Source organism: Tupaia chinensis, unplaced genomic scaffold (genome assembly GCF_000334495.1).
Source record: "Tupaia chinensis unplaced genomic scaffold, TupChi_1.0 Scaffold000370_1, whole genome shotgun sequence".
Classification (NCBI taxonomy): domain Eukaryota; kingdom Metazoa; phylum Chordata; class Mammalia; order Scandentia; family Tupaiidae; genus Tupaia; species Tupaia belangeri.
In genome coordinates, this window is record NW_006159867.1 from 2,467,023 (window position 1) to 2,474,334 (window position 7,312).

Below are 7,312 nucleotides of genomic sequence, written 5' to 3' on the forward strand. Positions count from 1 at the left end.
ATATATCTCAAGACAATAAAATTGTCATAAAATAGCACAATAGTACAGAGAACTAATTACACAGGTTCCGAAATGATATACTGTGTCTTTCGAGGAGATTAGACTTTATGCATTTCGTTCATTTATATGTGTAGTTTCTGAGGTACCAGGAGGTTTGTGTTCTTTCATGGTGAAAGACTCCTTCACTTTCCCTTGAGGTAAAGAGCTTAGTGAACTGTGCCAAGAAAGGTCTCAAGTTAGTAAAGAGAGAACCATTGTCAAGACTAGACAAAGTCCCATACCCAAGGTTTCAGAGGGACTGAGAAAATAGATGAGCCAGCAAGATAGAGATATTAAGCATTATCAAAAGCTTTGTTCTAGCTTGCCATTTCTTTTATGTTACTGTCTTTTCTTTGTAAGATTTCTGAATCTGCATATAAACAACCTATTGAACAAATTCTTACTGATGCAATGAAAATTATTTTTTACTATTATGAGAATATAAGTCACTTTCTCTTCTAAGTATCCAGAGAGTTTATGTCTCTTAGGTATACCATTGATCATTGGATCTGCTTTAGTGTTAGTTGTGTATATGTCCTATATTTTCTATTAGATAATAATTTCATAACCACTGGGAAGATGCAGTATGTTTATATGAGAGGACTTCAGAAATTTTGTGGAAAAATGGAATTATAGACCAAGTTTATTTTGGTGCAAAATGTTTTGAAATTCATGCATAATTTTTCACAATATGCATTTTTCCACGAACTCTTTAAAGAACCTTTGAATATATCCTTTTACTTTGAAAAGCTCGTAGAATATTGCCTGACAAATATTACATAATCAATAAACGTTTCTTTAGTTGGGATATTCATACATACACCATTCTAAATACATTAGGTAAATTTGTCATTTTTTTAAAGAGGTTTTTGCCTTAGGGCACTTGTGCTCTCCAGAGAGAGGGAGAGACAGAGACAGTGAGAGACAAAGTAAGAAATTACCCCCCAGGGTGGATGGCCACATGGCAATTCCTTCTCCTCCATTCTCTTCCCAGGATCTTGGGCATGTATTCAACCACACCCAGCACGATATTCAGGTCAGCAGGTCCAGACTCGAACTGTGGTTGACCATGTGGGAATCCAGCCATGTAACTTCTACACCATCTACTGGTCCCAAATTTATCGTTTTTGACCATTGAAAGTCATTTACATTTTTATGACTATCCCTCACAGAGTTCACATTAATTATAAGAATCTGAGGGAACTAGCAGTTAGCGTAATGGCTATGTCGCTGGACTCCCACGTAGTCGACCGCGGTTCGTGTCCCGGACCCGGTGGCTTAAAACTCACGCTGGGCGCGTGTGCGTGCATGCCCAAGATCCCGAGAGGAGAATGGAGGAGAAGGGATTGCGGCGTGACCATCCCCCCTGGGGGGTGATTTCTCGCTTTCTGTCTCTATGTCTCTCTCTGTCTGTCTGGCGAGTGCACGCGCCCTACAGTGAAAATCTCTCCAAAAAAATAAATTAATTAATTAAAAAAAAAAAAAAAAGGAATCTGAGATTCTTTTTTTCCTGGGTAAAATGTGTCCCATACCCTTTCATTGCCCTAGGTTGGATAAAAATCCTACATCTCCTGTATTTACCAGAACAAATAATTGGGCAAAGGATCAGCAAAAGAAGGTATTGTGGTTGTTATTTAAAAACAAAATCATAGTATTTTCAAAACCAATGATATATTGTTGCTACTAGATAGGAGCTTCTAATCTTAGGAAAACTTGGAAATATTTAGTTCACTTGATATTTCTGAGAGCTTCATATGGCATATAGACTTTTCTGCTCATTTACATCACTATATTCATTTCTTATAAACTCATTTTTTTTCTTTTGCATAAACATGAAATGTGCCTTTCAATCCATATTGTGTACCTTTTGCTTTTACGGAGGCATTGTCACTGTGAGGAAAGACAGATAAGCTAGACAGTTATTTTTCAAAGAAAGAAGTGACAGTCTTTTGTTCTGGAATGCCATTTGCATTTATGAAATATTTTCTGATGTGTCTATCAGAACTTGATAGCAGTACAGTGCTCAATATTTCAGAATGTGCCTGCATTTTCCATTCTTGATGACCTTTTGACATGGTCTTTATATGATTTAAAGGAAAGTCTCTCAACCTCTCTCTCTGTCACTCCAGTGGCTAGAATTTAAAAATACATAGAAACATAGGAAAAATAAAAGTGCAAACTGAGCATTTGTGCAGTGAATATAGGAAGAGGAAGGTAAGATGAATAAAGTTTAGTTGCTTTCAGTTGGGGTCTAAAAATTGATTAGAAAACTTTTAAAATTTTATCAATAACAATAATTGCCTAACATATGCAAATTACCAGCCTTCAAATTCATCAGATATTTAACCTTTAATAGTAAAGAGGCTATATAGATTAAGCAAGATTTAAAGTCAATACCCTTTTAAGATTAATAAAATGTATTTATTTTTCTAATATCTTGTGGTAAATATACCAAGTGGAATATAAATAACTGAAAAGCATGTGTGTGTAGAGAGGGAGAGACAGAGGGGAGAGAGAGAGAAAGGCATAAAAACAGAGAGTATTCTATTTTCTTTTTCTCATCTTAGGAAACTACATCAAGATATAGGAAGGAAATATAGGCCTTTTAATGTTTTAAAAAATTTATTTCCAGTTTGGTCTTTTGACTTTTGCTAACTTTATAATTGGGAATAAATTTTTGTCTACCAATTCAACTGCTTTCAAAAAAGCCATTGGAAGTATTTTGCATCTCTCCAAGATACAGTACTAGTTCTTTGGGGCTGCATGACTTGAGCTATCCAATTTGAGTAATATCTTTAACTCCCGTCTTTTAGGAAAATTATATAATTCTAAGGGTTACTTTGCACTATGTTGCAATATGGTTCACCATTAGCTCTTTCACTGCTTCAACGAAGGATGAAGATAACAATTTGTTTCCCATTCTCTTCAAGAATAAAATTTGCACATGCTCATTTCAAACCTACATGTCTGTTTTACTACATAAAAGTATTTCAGGGTTATCCAGGGGGCATGGGGTTTAAGGTGTCTGGATCACACATGGCTATTTGGTTCGAGTCCTAGACCCAGTGGCTTGAAAAACACTCCAGGTGCATGTGTGTGCTTGCCCAAAGTCTAAAGAGGAGAATGGAAGAGAAGGGATTGCAGCATGGTCATCCCCCTGGGGGGGGGGTGTATGACTTCTTACATACCAGGTGCACGTGCATGTGTGCCCCAAATCCCAAAAGGAGAGTAGAGAAGAAGGAATTGTGGTGTGGCCAACCTCCCTGAGGGGTGCTTTCTCACTTTCTCTCTCTCCTCTCTCTGGTGAATGCATGCACCCTGTGACCAATTTAAAAAATAAAAAAGAGTTTCAAATATTTGTAATCAACCCAATTATTATACAGAGAAGTAGAATGGGCTGTAGATATATTCAGGAAGTATTGACTATATCTTACTTTAATCTATTTTTTCCTAAGGATTTATTTTATTCCCAACACTCACTCACTAAGACCATTTTGTTTCTTTGCAACTATATCCATTCTATTGTCCAAAAGTACACTCAGAATAATCTAGCTAAGCATCTTCATAGTGAATCAACAAGGTTATCACTACAAATAATAAAAGCATATAAATATGTCTCTATCTTCTAGCTTATACATAACATAAATCAAGGTTTGAAAATATTGATTTGGATAAAAAAAATTCCTACATTTTTCTTCTCTTCTATGGATCAACTAATTAAGTGACATGGACTAACATTAATCTTCCTCTTCATTATTATTCATTACCGTAATAAGAGCCATAAAACTAATATGACTGATTGATGTGCTTCACATAATCCTGTTTTTTTGTTTGTTTGTTTGTTTTTTTACTTTTGTTTTGTTATAGGGAGTGTGTGCTTATCAGAGAGAGATAGACAGAGAAAGTGAGAAATCACTCCTTGGTAGAATAGTCACACTGCGGTCCCTTTTCCTCTGTTCTCATCTCGGGATTTTGTACATACATGCACATACGCCTGGCATATTTTTCAAGTCACTGGGTTTGGGACTTGAACCACACAGCCAGCCATGTGGAACCTAGCTGCTTTAGCTTTTATACCACCTGCTGGCCCCACATCATCCTGTTTTAAATGTATAAAATAGTGTGCGTGCGCTCGCAAGACAGACAGAGAGAGACATAGAGACAGAAAGCGAGAAATCACGCCCTGGGGGGATGGTCACGCCGCAATCCCTTCTCCTCCATTCTCCTCTCAGGATCTTGGGCACACACACACACGCCTGGCGTGAGTTCTAAGCCACCGAGTCCAGGACGCGAACCGCGGTCGACTACGTGAGAGTCCAGCAACATAGCCATTACGCTAACTGCTGGTTCCCAAATGTATAAAATTCTTAAAGGTGAATATCATAAAGCTATGTAAGTGGTTATTGAGAAATAGATAAAATTTCTGTTTTATACTGAAGTTCAGTCTTAAGTTATTTTTTGCTTATTTGTATTATTCATGTTTAAGATATACAACGTAATATTTTGAGAGATATATACATATATATATCAATAGTACATCATATATATAAAATACATACTGAAATGATTAATACAGTGAAGTACGTTAACGTACTATCATCTCATATAGTTATTTTTGAACATGTGAAAAAAAATCTATTATTTTAGTAGATTTCTAGTATATCATACAATATTATTAATTGTAGTCCTCATGCTGTATATTTGATTTAATCTAGGCATATTAATCATACATAACTGAATCTTTGTACCCTTTTACTTTCATGGTCAGAGCAACACTCAGAAAAAGCATGAAATAGTCTACAAATGCTTTTTTTGCTAAAATTCTATCTTTATGTATTTTCAAACTCTCTCATAAACTAACATAAAATTAGCACAATGCTAAGACATATAGGCCTTTCATGTAAATGCATCACCACACACTTTTTCTAATTTTCACAACTACTGTGATTGAAAATGTCCTGTTTTACAAGAAACATTCTGTGTTCTCAAGAGATTGAATTTTCCATGCTATATGAATGTTACATAAAATTGTTTGCAAGTTTTCACACACTAACACCCTTGCTTTTAATGTTCTTTTAAAAGAATGAAGGTTAAACTCATAAAATACTGCACACTAAATATGCATGACTCTACTTATAGCCATACTTTTTGTACCTCGATGATACTTGGACAATAAAAAAAGACATTACTTGAAAGGCTTATTACAGACTATAGTTATGAAGTCTGCCCTTTGATTAATGGATAGATCCAGTGTTTTTAAATCTTGTCACTATTTGTGATTCTGCCCCTTCACTTATTAAACTGGTTGACACATTTGTTCAATTATAGCTACCTTGTTTTTAATTGCTCCATGTCACATTGATTGATTGTTGTCAATTTCTAGCAGTCAGCAGCAATGCTTCATTGCTTCATGTCATGAATCAGTATATATTTATTTGATTTCTTCTGCCCACCGTAAAGCAGCTGCTTGGAAATACTTTTATTATCGTGAGCCGCCCATTATCTAACTTTGGTTGCTTGAGATTCAATAAATATCACTTCAAGGTTAGTGAACTGGCTCTAATTTAAAGTAAGGAACAATTATTCATAGTTAGCCAAAGCTAACTATGAGGTAGACAGAAAACATGTTGAATGGATAAACGTATTGTGCGAATAGTGTATTTGCATGTCTTTGTCTGTCCTCCTGTATTTTTTATGTGATCTGTAACTTAGCATACCGCTGGTTCATTTATGGGTGGTGAAGGCCCAATGGAAGAATGAAGGTTTATTTATAACATGTGAACATGAGACTAAATGGTAGCCACAGCATGTACTTTGGACTCCTTCACAATTAAGTTGTAATCCCTGTTCCATCATTTAGAAGCTTTCCTAATACTCTGAGCTTCAACAGCACCATCTATGACATGTGACTTTATAGTTTTTTTTCTAATAGGATTTAATGAGAGTATAAAATAAATAGGCTTAACATGCCTGTCATATAATAGGTGCTGAGTAAAACTAATTTGTTTTTACTTTCTTTACTAGCTATTTGCTAACGATCCCTTATAATATTTGGATAGTAACAATTTGATACAGAAAATCCAGTATCTATGAGGGCATCCTCAAAAAACTCATGGACAATGTATATTATTAAAAAGCTATGTACCATTTTTTTAAAAAATTAGCACCAAAGTAAACTCCTACTTTAATTCCATTTTTTTCATAAAATTTTAAAAGTTCCCTCATACATAAAAGTTGGCTGTAGTATTACCACAAAACATTCAGAAGTTAATCATAATATCTGTCTTCAGAGAACATTATAGCTCTTTAAAGAGCAAGAAGTAACTACTGTTTATTTATTTTTTTAAGAGAGAGATTTTTGTTATAGGGTGCATGAGACAAAGAGAGACAGAGAGAAAGAAAGTGAGAAATTAGCCCTCGGGGAAGATGGCCACACTGCAATCCCTCCTCCTCTGTTCTCTCAGAACTTTAGGTACTCATGCACATTGACTGGCATGAATTTTGTTTATTTATTTATTTAAAGAATTATTTTATTTAACTTAATTAATTAGTTTACTTATTTTAATTTGATCAGAGAGGGACAAAATGATAAAAAGAGAGAGAAAGTGTGAAAGCAAGTTTCCAGGTCCAGGACTCAAACCACAGTTAGCCATGTGGGAGTCCAGTGCCCTTTACCACCATTCTACCTGCTGGCACCCAGAGTAAGTTTTAAGCCACCGGGTCCAGGACTCAAACCGTGGTTGATTATATGGGAGTCTAGCAATGTACCATTATGCCATTTGCTGGTTCCAAAATTATTTAATATACCTAGTAAAATAGGTACCATATTGTTTCTACACATTGGGACCCAACTCTGGTTGAAATAGTTTTATAATTTTGAAAGAAGAAAAACTTAAATTATGATAAACTAGAAAATCCTATGCTGGTAGGCAGCTAGAAAACACACACAATATAAGTAGGAAATTATAGCTCTACTACTACAAAAGCAATCCTATTGAATAAAATAGATGACAAAAATTCTAAAATACTTCAAACTTCCTTAAAAATGTATAATTAAAAAACAGCTCCACTTTGGGACCAGCAAATGCCATAGTGGTTAAGATGCTGGACATGATCAACAACAATTTAAGTTCCGGACCCAGCAGCTTGAAACTCATGCTGGATGTGTATGTGTATGTCCAAAATCCTGAGAGAACCGACAAGAAGGGATTTTGTCATGGCCGTTCCCCTGGGGAGATGGGCAGGGATTTCTCCATTTCTATCTGTCTCTTTG